The following is an 18,148-nucleotide window of genomic DNA, read 5'->3' as shown; positions in this document are numbered from 1 at the left end:
AGCCAGGGGCCCAGAAGGTGGACGGAAGCGGTTGTGGGGCCTCCGGAAGATGGTAGGGGAATGCGGGGCACCTTCTTCTCTGAGGCTGCTTCCGTTCTTCCACCGGGGAACAGGGGTTCACCAGGGGGTGGGCATCCTCTCGTTAGTCCTTGTGTTTCTTAGGAGCCATAGGGCTTCCTAGACATTTGTTTTTTTCTTTTTTAATCTTTGGCCGTACTGGGTCTTCATTGCCATGTGCAGACTTTCTCTAGTTGCGGCGAGCAGGGGCTCCTCTCTGGTTGCGGTACGGTGGCTTCTCTTGCTGCAGGACTCTCGGCCTGCAGGCTTCGGTATTTGCGGCCCGTGGGCTCGGTAGTTGCAGCCCCCGGACTCTAGAGCACAGGCTCAGTAGTCGTGGCCCACAGGCCTAGTCACCCCACCACAGGCAGGATCCTCCCGGACCAGGGATCGAACACAGGTCCTTGCCTGCATGGCAAGGCGGATCCTTAAGCCCTGGACCACTGGGAAGCCCCGTTGTTGTTTTTAGAATATTAAACGTCGTGCAGTGATTTCCGCAATCCTCGTTTCTTCCCACCACGGGGCCCAGGAGAAAGGGAAGTAAGAGATGCTTCTTCCCAGGCTGGGGCCAGCGTCGCCCGGCTCACCACCCGTGACACTGGTCTTGCTCAGGGATTTCCTGCTCGGCGCTTCCTGGGGTCTCAAAAGGTTTCTAGAACCCTGTGCAGGGAGGTCAGCCTCTCTCTCTCCACACACACTGCTCATCTCCAGACCTCATCCATCACAGTGGCACATAACTCACTAGACTGTGGCGTTTCTTCGAGGAAATGTGTAGGAAAGTGACAAAGAAGAAAAGTAGGTGGAAAGAAGAAAAAAAGGGGAGGTGGGGCAGAACAGATCATTGCAGGAAGAGTTTTCCCAAATTTCCATCACTTTCTGTGGCCGCCAGCACTTGTAAAACCACAGGCAGAAGAGCAAGGGTTGCCAACCAATGGGTGTGGACCCGTCCCTGCCAGCTCAAGTTGGCCAAACTGCCTTCACCAAAGGTGTATGTCGTCATACAAATATGCCCATGTTATGGAAACTTTACCCCAAAATAAGTTTACCCTGGAATTCTAGGCCAAAAAAAAAAAACCCACCCAGATGCTAATCTGCAGCTGCAATCCTGGCAGACTTCCTGGAGGGGGTTGTAAAGGTCAGACTTGGAAATTTCAGAGGACCTGCCAGCACCTGAAGTGTATTCCAGTCCTTCAGCCTCACAAGCCCTTCTTGCTCTGATAGAGGCTCCTCTTTCCCTCCGCCCCTGCACCCCACCCTGTTGAGGGCCTGACAGGTGAGAATCGTGCGCCCAGCCATGAGTTCATGGCCAAATGCAGCACCCCCTCCCTCCTTCCCGGTCTGCCCACCCTGCCCAGAGGGCCACCCGGCCACCCTGCGCTCCCAGGTGCCAGACATCCTGTCTGTAGCTATCTGGAACGGGGCAGCGTAACCACACCTTCAGGAAGGCCACGCAGCTCCTGCTTGTGGCTTTAAACCTGACTTGCTGCTGCTGCTAAGTCGCTTCAGTCGTGTCTGACTCTGTGCGACCCCAGAGACGGCAGCCCAACAGACTCCCCCATTCCTGGGATTCTCCAGGCAAGAATACTGGAGTGGGTTGCCATTTCCTTCTCCAATGCGTGAAAGTGAAAGTGAAGTCGCTCAGTCACGTCCAACTCTTAGCGACCCCACGGACTGCAGCCTACCAGGCTCCTCCATCCATGGGATTTTCCAGGCAAGAGTACTGGAGTGGGGTGCCATTGCCTTCCCCGAAACCTGACTTACAGCCTCACAAAATTTCAGAACTTCTGCCCGCCAACCTCTGCGTTGCCCTCCTCCATGTCTTCCCGATCCAGGCAGAGCAGACTGTTGAGCTGGGAAGGAAAGCTTCCATCCACTCCTGCTGATGGGAGAGGCCTTCATATTTTATGTTCTCTCTAGAGAGACTCACAGCCTCAGAACACTTAATAGGTTTTGTTTGTCATTGTTGTTTTAAGATTTCTGTTCCTTTTCTTCCCCCCAAGAAAATCCTCTAAGCCTCAGCCTTTCCAGCCCTGAAACTGCCCTTGTAGGAGAGATTTGTGGCCATGATGCTCAGCATCGCCGTCATTTTTATTGTTAGGTCAGCTTCCCTGTGAGATCTCAGAGTGCCTTTCTTTGTCTGGACAGTTTCCAAACTGTTCAGCATATGCTCATAAGCTGCTTATGTTCATGAGACTTTCAGAATCTGCACAATTTCTTTCCATGCCAGCTTTGAGAAGGAGGACTTGAAGCTAGGGCAGAAGTCTTCAGGCATGACCTGTGTAAAGCTCCCACACCTGTGCGGGTGTAATTCCCTGCTCCTGTCACCACGTGTATACACACACAGACACACGTGTGCAGAAGGATGGCGTGTCGCACCGCTGTAAGCTTGGGTGTGGTTCCTGGACATTTTACATTTTACAAGGGGACCAATTCTCAGGTCGGTCCCCTTGGTCAGAACAGAAATGACTATTGGCCTGCTACTGGGAGTAACTGTTGACCCGGTCTCCTAAATAAATGACTTTAGTCAACAGGTCAAAGTTCAGTTTAGTTCAGTCACTCAGTCTTGTCCAACTCTTTGCGAACCCATGAACCGCAGCATGCCAGGCCTCCTTGTCCATCACCAGCTGCCGGAGTTCACCCAAACCCATGTCCATTGAGTCGGTGATGCCATCCAGTCATCTCATCCTCTGTCGTCCCCTTCTCCTCCTGCCCTCAATCTTTCCCAGCACCATTCACTAAAAACTCTAAATAGTTAGACTTTTTAAATTGGTAACTCAGTTTTCCTCCATCTTTCGTGTCATGCTTTGGGTCCGCAATGCAAATTCTACTGTGTTTAAGCCCAGCTGAGTTCCCACTTCTTGGGATCAGCCCAAGTTAATGACCATCTTCTTCTTATTCCCACAGAATTTATCATTGTCTCAAACATTATGAACCACCCAGATATGATAGGCTCCTCAACTCAGGTTTAAGTGCCCTAAGGGCCCATAATATGTAGGTATGCATTCCAGAACCTAACATAGTGATGAGCCTATGTACGTAGGCACATCTGTAATATAATACATTTCTAATACTTATTGATTGATGGACATAATTCAGACAGCTCTGTGAATCTCTTTGGCCTGATTAGGTGATTCCTTCTATATATTATCTGCAGCTGATCTCAGAGATTAAGCTCATTTTGTTGCAGTTCAGTGTAAGATGTGTACAAAAGTCTTGCCAGCTGTGAAAGTTAGAATTTAAGTAGCAGGGATTGCTCATCCAGCTTTCTTATTTTACAGATTTGATTTGGTGTAAGTTTTCTTGCCTGATGGTTAGCGCCTCTGTGAATTTTATACTCTCTACGGTGGTGCTACTCAAACTTTAGTAAGCAACATAATCAAAAGGAGAGCAGAATTCTTAAAGCACAGGTTGTTGGGCCCTGCTTAGAGATTGGGAAGGTTTGGGCTGAGGTCTGAGAACTTGCACTTGATGAAGCTCCCAGTGCCATCACTCTGCAGGCCACACTTTGAGTAGCTGCTGCCTACTGTCCAGTCCAGATTAAGCCACTGCGGGCTTCCACAGCCCCTAAAGCCAGCGCTTGTCAGAGTTACATCACCCTGGGTTTTAATATAGTTTATGTGTCTGTCCATCCTCTAGACTCTTAAGTTCTTTCAGAGTAGGAAGCACTATTAGCCATCTTTGAATCTTATCTAGCATGAAACCAACCATATAGTACATACTCAATACATATTTGATGGATAAGAGAGTGGTGGAGGTTCAGTGGGTTGGATTATACTGAACTGATGTGTCCAGAGACTTAAGTCTAAAGGTTGAACTTTGCTGTGATTCAATGCCAAAAGGAGAATATACAGCTAGGAATCACCAGATTCTGGTTTATAAGAAATCACAGTCATTTGGGGACTACTCACAACCAGATGCTCCTGTGTCCACCCAAGTCCACGTGATGGGCAGGGTAGTGTCCTAGACACAGTGCTGTGTATTGGGAGCATGTGTGACTACAGCTCAGTCCCCATTCTCAGAGAGCCCATGGCCTATTGTGGAGACAGCAGATGCTGAAAAGGGAAATCCCCAAACACGTGCTTCAGTCCTCTCAGCAAGGAAGGGACTTGGGCTGGGATTATAGACTTGAGCAAAGTCCAGAAGCTGTGATTCCCTGAGAAGTACCTTGCACAAGGGCAGTATAGACTCTTGTCTATACCTGTCAGACTCTGTCAGCTCGACGGGCTGACTCCCTGGAGCCGGGTCTTAGAGCCACCACTTTATGGGTATGTGAGCTTAGAAAACTAACTTATTTATGCCTCGATTTTATCATCTGTAAAGTGGGGAGGCTAGCAGGGCTGGATCCTGGCAGCTACCAAGCACTCAGCAAGGGCTGACTATCAGTGCCATTATTTTTTTAGTTCAGGGGACTCCAAATTCTACATCCATCATGCACCATACATCAGCAATCCAGACCACTTCATTCTTGGAGTATTTCTCAGAGCTGGCGTATGCCGGAAGGCCGTGAGGAGAGAGAATTGGATTTTGGTGCATGGGGGAGGAGAGACGCTTTAATGTTTACTGAGATCTCAGTATGGCGGGCAAGCCCTGTAGAATTTGATCTTACCTTAATCATAATTAAATGTCTCTCTTTCCCATTTATCAGATTGCATCCCATCTATTCTCATGACCTAATTTACCTCTATAAAGGTCAAAAAAAAACTCTGAATTTTAATATTATCATTAGTAATGTAAACTCAGCAGGTGAAAATTATGATAGTGGGTGCTTTGTAGCGGAGAAAAATAAGAAATGTCATACTGAGAAATGGACTGGGAAAATAACATGCCAAGAGCGCCATAATACAATTAATCTTTACTGGCAATAGAGTCAGTATCATACAAGATGAATCAAACTGACTAATTCTGGATGCACGTACATACATTTAGAAGTATTTCGCTTTAGTTTCTTCTATTTGCTGCTCCATTTTTATTGGTTAAGGAGATTTTTCATGTCAGTACTTTTTCAGCCTATGAAGGGTATGGACTTGGGTAGATACAGTAGTAGGGGTCACATTTTTATGTACTGAAGAGAAATACACAACTGTTTTTGAGATCAAGGGTATTTTTTTTTCATTTGGCAACATCTGTAGTGGCATACAGTAAAACAAAATACTGCAACCCGCGCTTCACTGAATGGAGCTAAAGGAAGACAAAAGAGTGATTTTTCTTACATTTACTTCAGTTTTATTTAATGTGGCTGCCACAAAACTATGCCAGAAAAGAAAGTCATCTAATCACCAGCTTGAGACCACAGTTTAAGCTTGGTGTGAACTGTGATAGCCATAATTAAGCTGTGATCCAGGCAGCAGTATGCTCTTAGTATTTAATGGAAAACATCACAAAATTGAAATTGCTCTTCCCTATCAGAGTTTTCTTATTAAAAGTATTTGTGGGATAATCCCATACCTATGGCCGATTCATGTTGATGTTTGACAGAAAACAGTGAAATTCTGTAAAGCAATTATCCTTCAATTAAAAAATAGATTAAAAAAAGAATTGACCTATATATACACACATACAACTGTATATATGCATTCATGTGTGTATGTATATTATATAATATAAATATATGTGTGCATGTATGTGGGAGGAGAGTTATATGTAAAATATGAAAGGTAAGATAACTGAATGTTAATAGTGCTTATAACTGGGTAGTAGAATTCCAGTTATTTTTTAAAATCTATATTCTGTCAATGTTCTATATTAAAAATATATGTTTATTTATAAATACATATTTATTTGTAATGAGAAAGCCAAGAAATGTTTTAAAAATTAAAGTGAACTCGAGAATTGTCTTAAGTTTTAAAAAGAAAGAAAAGAGTTATAAGCTTATAATGTGACGTCCCCAAAAATGTTAATACTTTAAAACATATTGAAAGCAATAACGACAGATACAAACTCAAAATTAACTTTGTACCAACTGAATCTAAACTAGTAAAGAAATTATTTTACTTTAAAATGATGCCACAACAAATACATTTCGGGACCAAAGGATGTAAAATACCCAGAGCAACTGCATTGTTTATTTTCTCTTTTCATTACACGTCGTCCTCCTAGACTTCCAGTCTAGGACAGGAGTTCGAGCAAACTCTGGGAGATAGTGAAGGACAGAGAAGCCTGGCGAGCTGCAGTTCATGGGGTCACAAAGAGTCAGCCACAACTTAGCAACTGAACAACAGACTCCTGGTAAATCACTCCTGGCCGGGGCTACTGACCTGATCCTATGACTGCCAGTCAGTTTCGTCTACAAAATTTATGCCTCTCCATGTAATAACAGACGTGCTTGATTTAATTCAACAAAGATTACCGAGTCTACTTACTATTTATTCTTTTAAAAAAATATATTGTTTGCAGATTTAGCTGTGTGCAGAGGACTGTGTAGCCCCTGAGGACACTGTCCCCGTGTAGAGAAATGCCTGCAGGTGGCATGGTCCCTCGAAGTCCTGGTAGAGACACCAGAGGATGGTGGTGGTACAGCAGGTAGCAGCTGTCACCTGCGGGAGGCGGAGACAGAGGGTGGCTGGAGAGCCGCTCCCAGCCCAGATGCTGTCCTGAGGTCAGGACCCATACTTTCAGCTACCTGCCCAAGATTCAGACAGAGTTAAACAACAGTACAGAGTTAATTTCGAGTATTTATTATGAGTGCTTTCATTATGTGTTTAAGTGTTAACTTTCCAGCTGCCTCCAATATTTCTCAACGGCTGGGGCCAGTCCTTCTCGTTCTTTGTGACCCCTGATTCTGGAGTCATTATTCTGCTAGTTGTCCAGACTTTCTGCTTCACACACACACAATCTGTTCATTCTTTATTTTTTCTTTTTTTTTTTTGTATTTTCTTGGCCTCAAGGCATGGCATGTGGGATGTTAGTTCCCTGACCAAGGATCGAACCCATATCCCTTACATTGGAAGCACAAAGTCTTAACCACTGGACCACCAGGGAAGTCCCCGTTCTTCCTCTAGAATGGCTCTGTATCCCCTGATTTTCTGTCTTCTCCCATCACCTCAACTTACCTGGAGTGTGGCTGGACTCCCCCGTGTTCCCTCTGCCCGAGCCTCTTCCCTCTCTCAGCCAGACCCACCCACGGCCCTCCCTTGGTCTTTGGAGCATGCCCTGACCCCAGCTTTCCCACACACACATCTTCAAAACCAGGAGGGCATGCATGCAGCATCTTCTTCCTCCTCACTGGCCCCAGCATCCTGCCTTTGAAACCCTTCCCTGTTGCATGGACCATGGTTACAACAAGTCACACTTGTCCAAAGGACAGGGAGTCACCACGTAATAGCAGCAGAGAGCCAGGCCCGTCCCTGCTAACCCTGCTCCCGAGCCAGGCCCCTGCTGGCTCAGGCAGGGCGAACCCAGGACCACGACTCTCCTCCCTGCTCCCCTCTGCGTTTGCAGCTGCCCCCGAGCCACCACTCATCAGTCAGCCTGGAGCCCCTGCTGACTCCCCGGTGGGCCAGGACTGATGACAGAGGGGACCCAGGACTCAACAGGCATTCTGCAATTTACAAGGGCCAGAGAGGGAGCCCAGCACAGTGGTTAAGACTCTAGAGGGAGACAGCACAGGTTCACGTCCACAGTCTGCTCCTTACTGGTTCTGTAATCTCATGCAAGTGCTCAGCCGCTCCAGTCCTCGCTTGCCTCGTCTGTAAAATGGCAGTGCAGCAGTGCTGACCGCCTAGGGCTCAGTCTTCCTGAGGAGGATTGCATGAGTTCGTGTGTGATTGCATGAGTTCGTACGTGTAAAGTTCTTTTCAGTTACTTATTTCTGTATTTGGCTGTGCTGGGTCTTAGTCGTGGCACACGGGATCTTCTGTCTTCACTGTGGATTGTGGGATCATTTTAGTTATAGCATGTGGGATCTAGTTCCCCGACCAGGGACTGAGCCTGGGAGCACAGAGTCTTAGCCACTGGGCCACCAGGGAAGTCCCCATAAGGTTCTTATAATACTGCCTACACAGAGTAAGCACTGTCTGTGTTTATTAAATAAATATCACCAAGGATGATCTAGAAAGAAAGCCACCGGGAGAAATGCTTTATCTCAGGTAACTAAACTACCCTGAGTTTTCTCTTTCTTAATCAGTCAGTTCAGTTCAGTCACAGTCATGTCTGACTCTTTGCAACCCCATGGACTGCAGCACGCCAGGTCTCCCTGTCCATCACCAACTCCCAGAGTCTACCCAAACTCATTGAGTCAGTGATCCCATCCAACCATCTCATCCTCTGTCATCCCCTTCTCCTCCCTCCTTCAATCTTTCCCAGCCTCGGGGTCTTTTCAGAATGAGTCAGTTCTTCACATCCGGTGGCCAAAGTAGTGGAGTTGCAGCTGATTTCTTAATCGGTTCTCACCCGTTTTAATCTTTGTGATTGGAAATCTTAGAAAATCTTTTAGGTGTCTTAGGACATGATGCATGCCCTCTGGGTCTAAGTCCAGGCATTGAAACTTAATGAGGTGGAACATCCCAGCACAGAAAATGAGCTAGTGCTGTGATGAATCCCTGCCTCTTGGCTGAGGGCAGGAGCCACACATCTGCTCTCAGACGGTCTCTCTGAGGCTCCCCTCTGCAGACCCTGGACATCAAAGGCTGCTGAGCAAAGGTGGGTGGGGTGCCCTGACCCTCAGGACTGGTGGTACCAAGCTTCAGCAACTTGTAAGATTAGTGGGGCCTTGGAACTTCTAAGCCACAGAAAATCCCTGCCATCATGTTAACTCTTGGTGATTAATCCATTCTTACATTCCCTTGAACCTTAAGGAATCTTGAAGCTTACTCAGCTACTCATTCTCAACAATCCTTTTCCCATCCATTTGCTTTTTAAATGTTTTTTTTTCTTCCCTCTTCCTTTTCTTTTCTCTCTAATTTTTATTGGCACTGAAATGCAGGGTAAGTATATATCCTCAGTGCCAAGCTGGCTGTCTTACTTGGATGGAAGCGCCAAGTCAGGGAAAAGAGCACATAGCAGAGATGAAATCTGGGGGCAAGAAGAGACTGTAGGGCTCATCCACTACCAAGCCCACTTTTAACAAAGAGAGATAATGAAATGAGGGCCCACAGCAAGTGAGTGGCGCTTAGGACCAGTCTTCTGTGTCTAAATCCACCGTTTTCCCACCGTTCTGTGTGTGTGTGCTCAGTCATGGCCAACTCTTTGCAACCCCGTGGATGTAGCCCACTAGGCTCCTCTGCCCGTGGGATTTTCCAGGCAAGAACACTGGAGTGGGTTGCCATTTCAGCCTCCAGGGAATCTTCCCGACCCAGGGATGGAACCTCTGTCTCCTCTGTGCCCAGCATTGGTGGGTGGATTCTTTTACCACTGCGCAACCTGGGAATATCCTTTCACTATTCCAGGCCGTTGTTTATGGGTCATCCTTCATTTATCAGCCTTCATTTATTGTCCTTCATTTATCAGGGGTACCTGCCGTATAACCAACTTAGTCACTGGCTCATAAAGCAGGAGAAGAATCCATTCTTCCTCCCCGACTGTGGTTCTAATCTTATGCAAACTAGCTGAAGGCTACTAGAGACTGCCATGGCGCTTGATGGATTGCTTTGGTATCTTGAAAAAGTGTTAAGTAAAGGCTGCTGAAGTAGCTGATGGGCATCTTGACGGTTGTCTGCAGGGCCCCTGGCTTCATGGAGTGTGATGTCTAGGATTAAGGCCTGGGCACAAACAAAGGAGGCAGAGAAGGAACCAGAGTCTCACGGCGTGGTGTTGGCAGTGGGGAGGCGACACGGTGAATCTTGACCAAGCGAATCTTGACGACTCTCTCACTCACCTTGTACTAGTAGCCCTTGGAGGGCCACAGGGTGGAGGTCTCCTTATCTCAGATGTGTGTGGCGGGGGCGTGGGGATGTCGTTTGGTGTGTTATTCAGTAATCAGCTACCGAGTGTGCTTACGTACAGCTCTTCAGAACGGCGTCTTTTTATTTCTTTCTAAATCAGAGGATAGCAGGATAGTAAGAGTGCCACGGAGCATTAAGAAAACAGACTATGCACAGTTCGAACCCTGCTGCAGTTTGTCCCTTTTGCACACGTTTTTGTGTAACCGTAGCCAGGGTCTTACACAAAACTCTCCCGTAGGTGGAGTACCCCAAGTATGTATATGCACCTGCTCTGTACCCGGTCGGTCTTGAGAATAATAAAAGGAAATAATGATCTTAATAACGGTGATGGCACAGTATTCCTAGAAGTTATAGTCTTCAAAAGCACCATTTCACGGATGACGTTTGGTCTTCACAGCACCCCAGAGGGATAGGCATACATTGTTCTCCATGGTTTATGTAAGACAGTTCAGAGACTCCCTGCCTGAAGTTATCCAGTACGTAAATAATGGGGACAGAATCGGAACACAGGTCCCACCTGGCCAGGCTGCCTCACTTGCTGGGATATGTGAGTGCCCTGCAGGAGCTGGCAGTTTTGCAGAAGCAAACACAGGTGATCCTCGGTTTATGCCAGATGTGCAAGTGGGCAACTGCCACACTAAGTGACATAGGAAATGTGTTGAGATAAGGGAGGCTTACAGATAGGCTGGAATCAGTGCTGCTAAGAGATACGGGATTTGTACTATGTGTGAAAATACATGTAGGAGGTGGTGAAGAAAAGAGGAGAGGGTTTTCTAAGAATGTATCTGGACCTACCATCTAAAGAAGAGAGGCTATAAGGGGAGGACTGAATCTGAAATGCCAGGCTCAATCTGGCATTTTTCCACGGGTTATCAGAAAGCATCCAAAGTGTTGTTGTTGTTTTTTAATTTTTGTTTTTATGTGGCTGCACTGGGTCTCAGTTCCAGCATGTGGGATCTAGTTCCCCGACCAGGGATAGAACCCAGCATTTGGGGCAGAGTCTTAGCCACTGAGCCACCAGGGAAGTCCCCAGGCATCTGAGTTTTAAGTGGAGACTGACAAGATGAAAGTGGCATTTTAGAAAACTGATCTGGTAATACCATATAAGGTCGACTTGAAGAGGGAGAAGCCAGATGCAGAGACAAAGCAGGAGGTCCCTGCTGTGGTCCAAGGAAGAAACGAAGCGGACTGAGAGTGGAGCACTGGGAGTGGCGATGGGAGAGAAGCAGGAGAGAGATTTCACAGATCCTCGATGGGATCCTGATCTAGAAAAGTCTTTGGGGGCAGGAGAGGATGAACCAAAGGCCTGCAAGTGGAAGGATGATGGTGCTACTAGTGAAAGAGAAAAGTTAGAAGAAAATGCAGCCCTGACAGGTGAGGTGAACTGGACATTTTAGAATGTAGGCATTATAGAATTTTAGAAGAAGCACCACATCAGGAGGGACCTGGATGCACACATTTTTTAAATAAGGACATTCCACTCATTCCAAAGGATGCAGTCTTTTATTTTTAATTAATTTTTTAATTAGAGGATAATTGCTCTACATTGCTGTATTGGTTTTTGCTATACAGAAAGGAGAATTAGCTATCCATATACAACTAGACTGGATACATATATCACCCCCCTCGGGAGCCTCCCTCCCTGCTTCCATCCCATCCCTCGAGGTCGTCACAGAGTGCCGGGCTGGGCTCCCTGTGTTACGGAGCAACTTCCCACTAGTTAGCTGCTCGACACGTGGTTGTGTATATTATACGCCAGTGCCTCTTTCTCAGTTAATCCTGCCCTCTTCCTCTGCTGTGTCCGCAAGTCCTCCTCTGGGTCTGCAACTCCATTTCTTTTCTGTAAATAGGTTCGTCAGTCCTGTTTTTCAGATTCCATATACATGTGTTACTGTACGGTATTTGTTCTTCTCTTTCTGATTGACTTCACTCTGTGTAACAGGTTCTAGGTTCACCCACCTCACTACAGCTGACTCACATTCTTTGCTCTTTATGTCTGAGTGATAGTCCATTGGGTATATGTACCACTACTTCCTTATCCATTCACCTGTCAGTGGGCACCTCGGGTGCTTCCATGTCCTGGCTATTGTAAATAGTACAGCAATGAACATCGGGGTACATGTATCTTTTAGAATTGTGATTTTGTCAGGGTGTATGCCCAGTGGTGGGATTGTGGGTCATAGAGTAGTTTTACTCCTAGTTTGTTAAGGAATCTTCATACTGCTCTTCAGAGTGGCTGTGCCAGTTTACACTCCCAGCAACACTGCAGTAGGGTTCCCTTTTCTCCACATCCTCTCTTGCATTTACTGTTTATAGTTGTTTTTTTTTTTTGATGATGGCCATTCTGACTGGTGTGAGGTGAGAACACTGACTTGTATTCCAGACTAAATAATTAGAGAGGAACATCATAATGTAACTGAAGCATACCTTGCTCTAATACACTGAATAATTTTATATTTTGTAGTTACTATTATCTGTTGAATTTAATTTGCTTACACTTATTTAAAGAAATATTATGTCTTATAAATTTTGAACTTTGTTTTCCTCCTAATGAATGTATTTTGTCATATACTGTTACTTTCTTACCCTCTAAAGTCACAGTCTGCACATATTTTAAACTTTTTTGAACCCTTTTTGTACTGTTTTTTTTTATTATTTGTTTTATTTGTTTTTATTTTTTAACTTTACAGTATTGTATTGGTTTTGCCATATATCAACATGAATCAGCCACAGGTATACACATGTTCCCCATCCTGAACCCTCCTCCCTCAGTAAATACTTATTAAGGTATTACTTTAAATAATAAGTAAGTAAGTATTTAACTCCTATCCTGACCCCCACCCCCGACACACGCTCCTCCACAGAGTTTTAACAGATGGTTAAGTACAGGCAGTATACCAGGGGTAAGAATTGCACCTTAAAGAATGCCTCTTTTTTTCTATTCTGAAATCATGTTGTTTTGCAGAGAATATGCATTTACATTAATTTTTAAGACAGTAATGGACTTTATAAAGAATAATCACGTGTACACCTGTGGCGGATTCATGTTGATGTATGGCAAAACCAATACAGTATTGTGAAGTAACTAGCCTCTAATTAAAATAAGTAAATTAACATTAAAAAAAATAATCAAAAATATTTTACTAAAAATGAGGACATCCCTTTAAATGAAGCTTTAAATAGAAGTCCTATATTATAAAACAGAAGAAAGAAGTAATAGACTGGGAATTCTAGAGATCTGCTCCTAGTTAATTTTAGAGATGGGGTTCCATGACGCATACATTGAAAGATGATGAACCCTCTCCAGCACCCTCATTTTTAGACTATTGATCCGAGGCTTGAAGATGTTGCTTTCCTTACCCAAGGTCAACTCATTGTTCTTAGAGGAGCCAAGGCAAAACTTAAGCATGTAGGGTGCCTTCTGCCACCTCACGACCAGCTCTCATTTTTGTGAATTTATTTATTTTTCTTTATTTATTTGGTTGCACTGGGTCTTTGTTGCTGCACTCAGGCTTTCTCTAGTTGCGGCAAGTAGGGGCTACTCCTCCTTGCAGGGCAGCGGCTTCTCACAGCCCTGGCCTCTCTTGTTGTGGAGCATGGCCTCTAGGTGCACGGGCCTTATTAGTTGCTGCACGCGGGCTCAGCAGTTGCAGCGTGCGGCTCTCAGGGCACGTGGGCTCAGCAGTTGCAGCGTGCGGCTCTCAGGGCACGCAGGGTCAGCAGTCGCAGCGTGCGGCTCTCAGGGCACGTGGGGTCAGCAGTCGCAGCGTGCGGCTCTCAGGACACGCGGGGTCAGCAGTCGCAGCATGCAGCTCTCAGGGCACTCGGGGTCAGCAGTCGCAGCGTGCGGCTCAGGGCACTCGGGGTCAGCAGTTGCAGCCTGCGGCTCTCAGGGCACACAGGGTCAGCAGTTGCAGCGTGCGGCTCTCAGGGCACTCGGGGTCAGCAGTTGCAGCCTGCGGCTCTCAGGGCACGCGGGGTCAGCAGTCGCAGCGTGCAGCTCTCAGGGCACTCAGGGTCAGCAGTTGCGGCAACAGGCTTAGTTGCTCCATGGCGTGTGAAATGTTCCTGGACCCAGGATTGAATCCATGTCCCTGGCATTGGCAGGTGGATTCCTATCCACTGTGTCACCGGGGGAGCCCCCCACCTTTCATTTTGAATTTGAAATGGGAAGTGATAAAGCAAGCAAGCCCAGGGGTCGATTGACGATAAGGAACAGAAGGTAAGTGTGAACTGTGATGATAGATGAACCCAGGAGAATGAAAGAACTCTGATCAAAGGAAATAGAGGAGAAAAAGTGGTGACTGAGCTTTGGCAAAAGTACCCCAGTTAAGAGTATAAGAAAGTTACCATTTTATCCATGTGTACTGGGCCAGCAGTGTGTTAGTTGCTCAGTCATGTCCGACTCTTTGTGACCGCATGGACTGTAGCCCACCAGGCTTCTCTGTGCATGGAATTCTCCAGTAAAGAATACTGGACTGGGTGCCGTTCCCTTCTCCAGGGGATGTACCCGACCCAGGGATTGAACCCAGGTCTCCCACTTTGCAGACAGATTTTTTACCATCTGAGCCACCAGGGAAGCCCCTGGGCCAACAGAGGGAATAAAAAAGCCAATGAAGATGAAATTAAAAATTAGGAGGAAAAAGACCAGGACTTCTTATGTAACAGAAGCAAGAGAGGCAGAGGGTTTAAGAAGGGATGAGTGAGTGATGTCAAGTATCACATGGTACACAGACTGAGACAAATATAAGCAGTTCAAAGGATAGTTTCAGGGGGTGAATAATGAGGAAGCTGAGATTCCAGGTGGTGAGGCAGTAGCCACAGTGGGTATACACCATGTATTCAAGAAACTTTGTGGTGGAAAGAAATTAGCATGAAAGTTAAGGAGGTCCCAGGAATAATGAAAGGAGTAAACGAGGATTTTATAAGGCTAGAGAAGTCATGTACTTGGTTCTTAGGGGCTTGGTAGGTGGAGGAGAACAAAAACAAAACAACAAAGCGCGAACCTAGCTCAGTAAATTATTGAAAAACAGCTTCTCTAAATGGATAAATTACTTTGACCATCTCTTAAAGTAATTGACAAGGACTCTTAAAGGAGAAATGTCTGCCTTTGAGTAGCTAACCTTTCAGAAGTCTGAAAAAACCCTCCATGGCATCTGTAGTTTCCAGTTATTGAAAACCTCTTCTTCCAGGCCTTTCATGATTCCCTGTAAGTGTCACAGAAATTAGAGTTAAAAGGTAGATGGCGAAAAGATTTATTAGATAATCTTGCTCATTCTCCTGCCAAGTGCAGGATTGTTACTTATTGTGCATTTTCTAGTCTGGAGTGCTTTTCGACCATGTCAAGTGAATGGTGTTCTTGCCACTGCCCTTGGAATACTATTTCATAATCCTATTGATCTCACGGTGAAGAAACCCTTGATCCCCATCCTAATGTTTCCTTCCTAGTGTATACTTGGTACACTATTAGCAATTTGTCCTTGATAACCTCTCTTACTTCCTAACCCAAGCTGCACTTACTGTATCCAGTTTTCAGTCTCTTAAGCACCTGGACACCTTCACTAGTAGACATGTAATTCTTAAGGGCATGTTACATCTATCAGGGCAAAGAATTTGTATGGGATAAAAGATACAAATTCTATTTTCCACTTCATGGCAAATAAGGAAACAATGGAAACGGTGAGAGACTATTTTCTTGGGCTCCAAAATCACTGCAGACAGTGACTACAGCCATGAAATTGAAAGATGCCTGCTCCTTGGAAGAAAAGCTATGACAAACCTAGACAGCATATTAAAAAGCAGAGATGTTACTTTGCCTACAAAGGTCCATATAGTCAAAGCTATGGTTTTTCCAGTAGTTATGTATGAATGTGAAAGTTGGACCATAAAGAAGGCTGAATGCTGAAGAATTTATGTTTTTGAACTGTGGTGCTGGAGAAGACCCTTGAGAGTCCCTTGGACTGCAAGGAGATCCAACCAGTCCGTCCTAAAGGAAATCAATCCTGAATATGCATTGGAGGGGCTGATGCTGAGGCTGAAGCTCCAATACTTTGGCCACCTGGTACAAAGAGCTGACTCATTGGAAAAGACCCTGATGCTGGAGAAGATTGAAGGCGGGAGGAGAAGGGGACAACAGAGGCTTAGATGGTTGGATGGCATCACCGACTCAATGGGCATGAGTTTGAGCAAGCTCCAGGAGATGGTGAAGGACAGGGAAGCTTCGTGTGCTGCAGTCCACGCGGTCGCAAAGAGTCAGACAGGACTGAACGACTCAACAACAATTTTATGCTTCTGATGGTGAAAGTTCCTTCTATATTCCATAGATTTGGTGGGGGGGCGGGGAATGAACAGTTAATTTTTTTTAAGAAATGGGTCTAAGTCTTTCTAACCTGTGATCCAGTGTCGTAGTAAAAGATGTCCCCCAATTACTAAATAGATAAGTTGTAACATCCTAAGTAGAGAATATGAAACCCTTAAGGTCAGACTAGGATTTAGACTTAAACCGTGGATTTTATACTAAGAGCAGAGCATAGGCTGTCATTTTCAGTCTGAAAAAATACTTCCACAGAAAGCTGCTCCCAGGACTTTCAATTTTCCAATCATCAAAGCAACAGTCACTGGTGAGGCACGTCTGAGTCCTTGTTGACTGAGCCACATTTAGTGGAGGCTGCTCAAAGTCCCTTTCTTTTATGACTTCAGCTTTGGACATGAGGACGGGTGCCTTACAGCACTCTTGACTGGCCTTGGTCTGGCCTGCCCTTCCTCTTCTTGCTGGTTTCTGACCTGCTGCCTGCCCTCTGTGATCCATATTCCCCCAACAACCCGGATCCTCAGCTATGCAATGCCCCAGGACACCACTCAGTTTTGGCAGCTAATGTGGGTCTGTTATCTGCTAAACTCTGCTCGTGATCTCATTTGGCCCCCGTCATCATCCTGGCTGTTAACAGAGCACCCCTTCTCAGAGATACTGTTTCTTCTCAGCCCTGAAGTTCATTATTTATATTTCTCTTAAATAACACTGTCATCATCCTGGTTAATGTTGATCCGTCCTCTTTCTTGATACATCTCTGCTGCTGCTGCTGCTGTTAAGTTGCTTCAGTCGTGTCCGACTCTGTGCGACCCCATAGACGGCAGCCCACTAGGCTCCTCTGTCCCTGGGATTCTCCAGGCAAGAACACTGGAGTGGGTTGCCATTTCCTTCTCCAATGCATGAAAGTGAAAAGCAAAAGTGAAGTCGCTCAGTCGTGCCCGACTCTGTGCAACCCCACGGACTGCAGCCTACCAGGCTCCTTCGTCCATGGGATTTCCCAGGCAAGAGTACTGGAGTGGGGTGCCATTGCCTTCTCTACTAGCCCTTAAAACACTTCATCACAGAAGGAATTGCTTGTGACTCTTCTTTATCAGGTGTTCTCATCTCATCTACATAAACCTTTGGGTTTATTGTTTTCAAGTTCTGAATTGTGTTTCTGCTGGGACTGGTTTCCAAGATCCCTTCTGTGCAAGTATAAGAGCATCTTTCATTCTCATGACCTTTTGTGTCTAACGGGCTCCAGACTTGCCCCAATCATTCTTAATTTGAATGCCTTCAGGTTGGGGTGTGCTCTTTACAGACTCAACACGCTTCTAACAATTTCCTATATTCTTTTATCTGGCCAGCTTTGTTAATGTGTAAAGGTTAGCTAAATATCTGTGCTGTAACCAGCTCCAATCCTGGGATCACTGGCCAAACCATCTAAGTTGTCCTCTGTCCCTGCCTCCCTACCCTCTGTCCTTCTGACAGAATCCATCCGCTAATGGAAACAGTGTCCTTAATTCTTTTTTTTTTAAGATGACAGTTTTGTTTTTTTGTTTTGTTTTTTGCCGTGCTGCGTCTTCATTGCTGAATGGGCTTCCCTCCAGTTGTGCAGAGTGAGGACTACTTTCTAGTCACCATGAGCAGGCTTCTCATTACAGTGACTTCTCTTGCTGTGGGGTGCAGGCACAGCATTCGCAGCTCCAGGGTTCTAGATCACAGGCTCAATAGTTGTGGCACACAAGCTTAAGTGCTCCACAGCATGTGGATCCTCCCTGACCAGGGCTCGAACCCATGTCTCCTGCATTGGCAGGTGGAATTTTTTTTTTTTTTTTTTACCACTGAGCCACCAGGGAAGCCCCTATCCTTAATTCTTTATCAGTGGGCTAGTCCTTCTTTGAGACGTATTTTTCAGTGAGAA

At 45.8% G+C, this 18,148-nt stretch overlaps 1 protein-coding gene across 15 annotated transcripts in view; it reads left to right on the top strand.

Moving 5' to 3' along the window:
* ENOX1 (ecto-NOX disulfide-thiol exchanger 1) overlaps window positions 1-18,148 on the top strand; it is a 680,015-nt gene that overhangs the window by 623,694 nt on the left and 38,173 nt on the right. The window lies entirely within an intron of this gene.

The sequence above is a fragment of the Bos taurus genome, chromosome 12 (assembly GCF_002263795.3).
Source record: "Bos taurus isolate L1 Dominette 01449 registration number 42190680 breed Hereford chromosome 12, ARS-UCD2.0, whole genome shotgun sequence".
Lineage (NCBI taxonomy): Eukaryota > Metazoa > Chordata > Mammalia > Artiodactyla > Bovidae > Bos > Bos taurus.
This window is presented reverse-complemented; position numbering and strand designations above follow the sequence as displayed.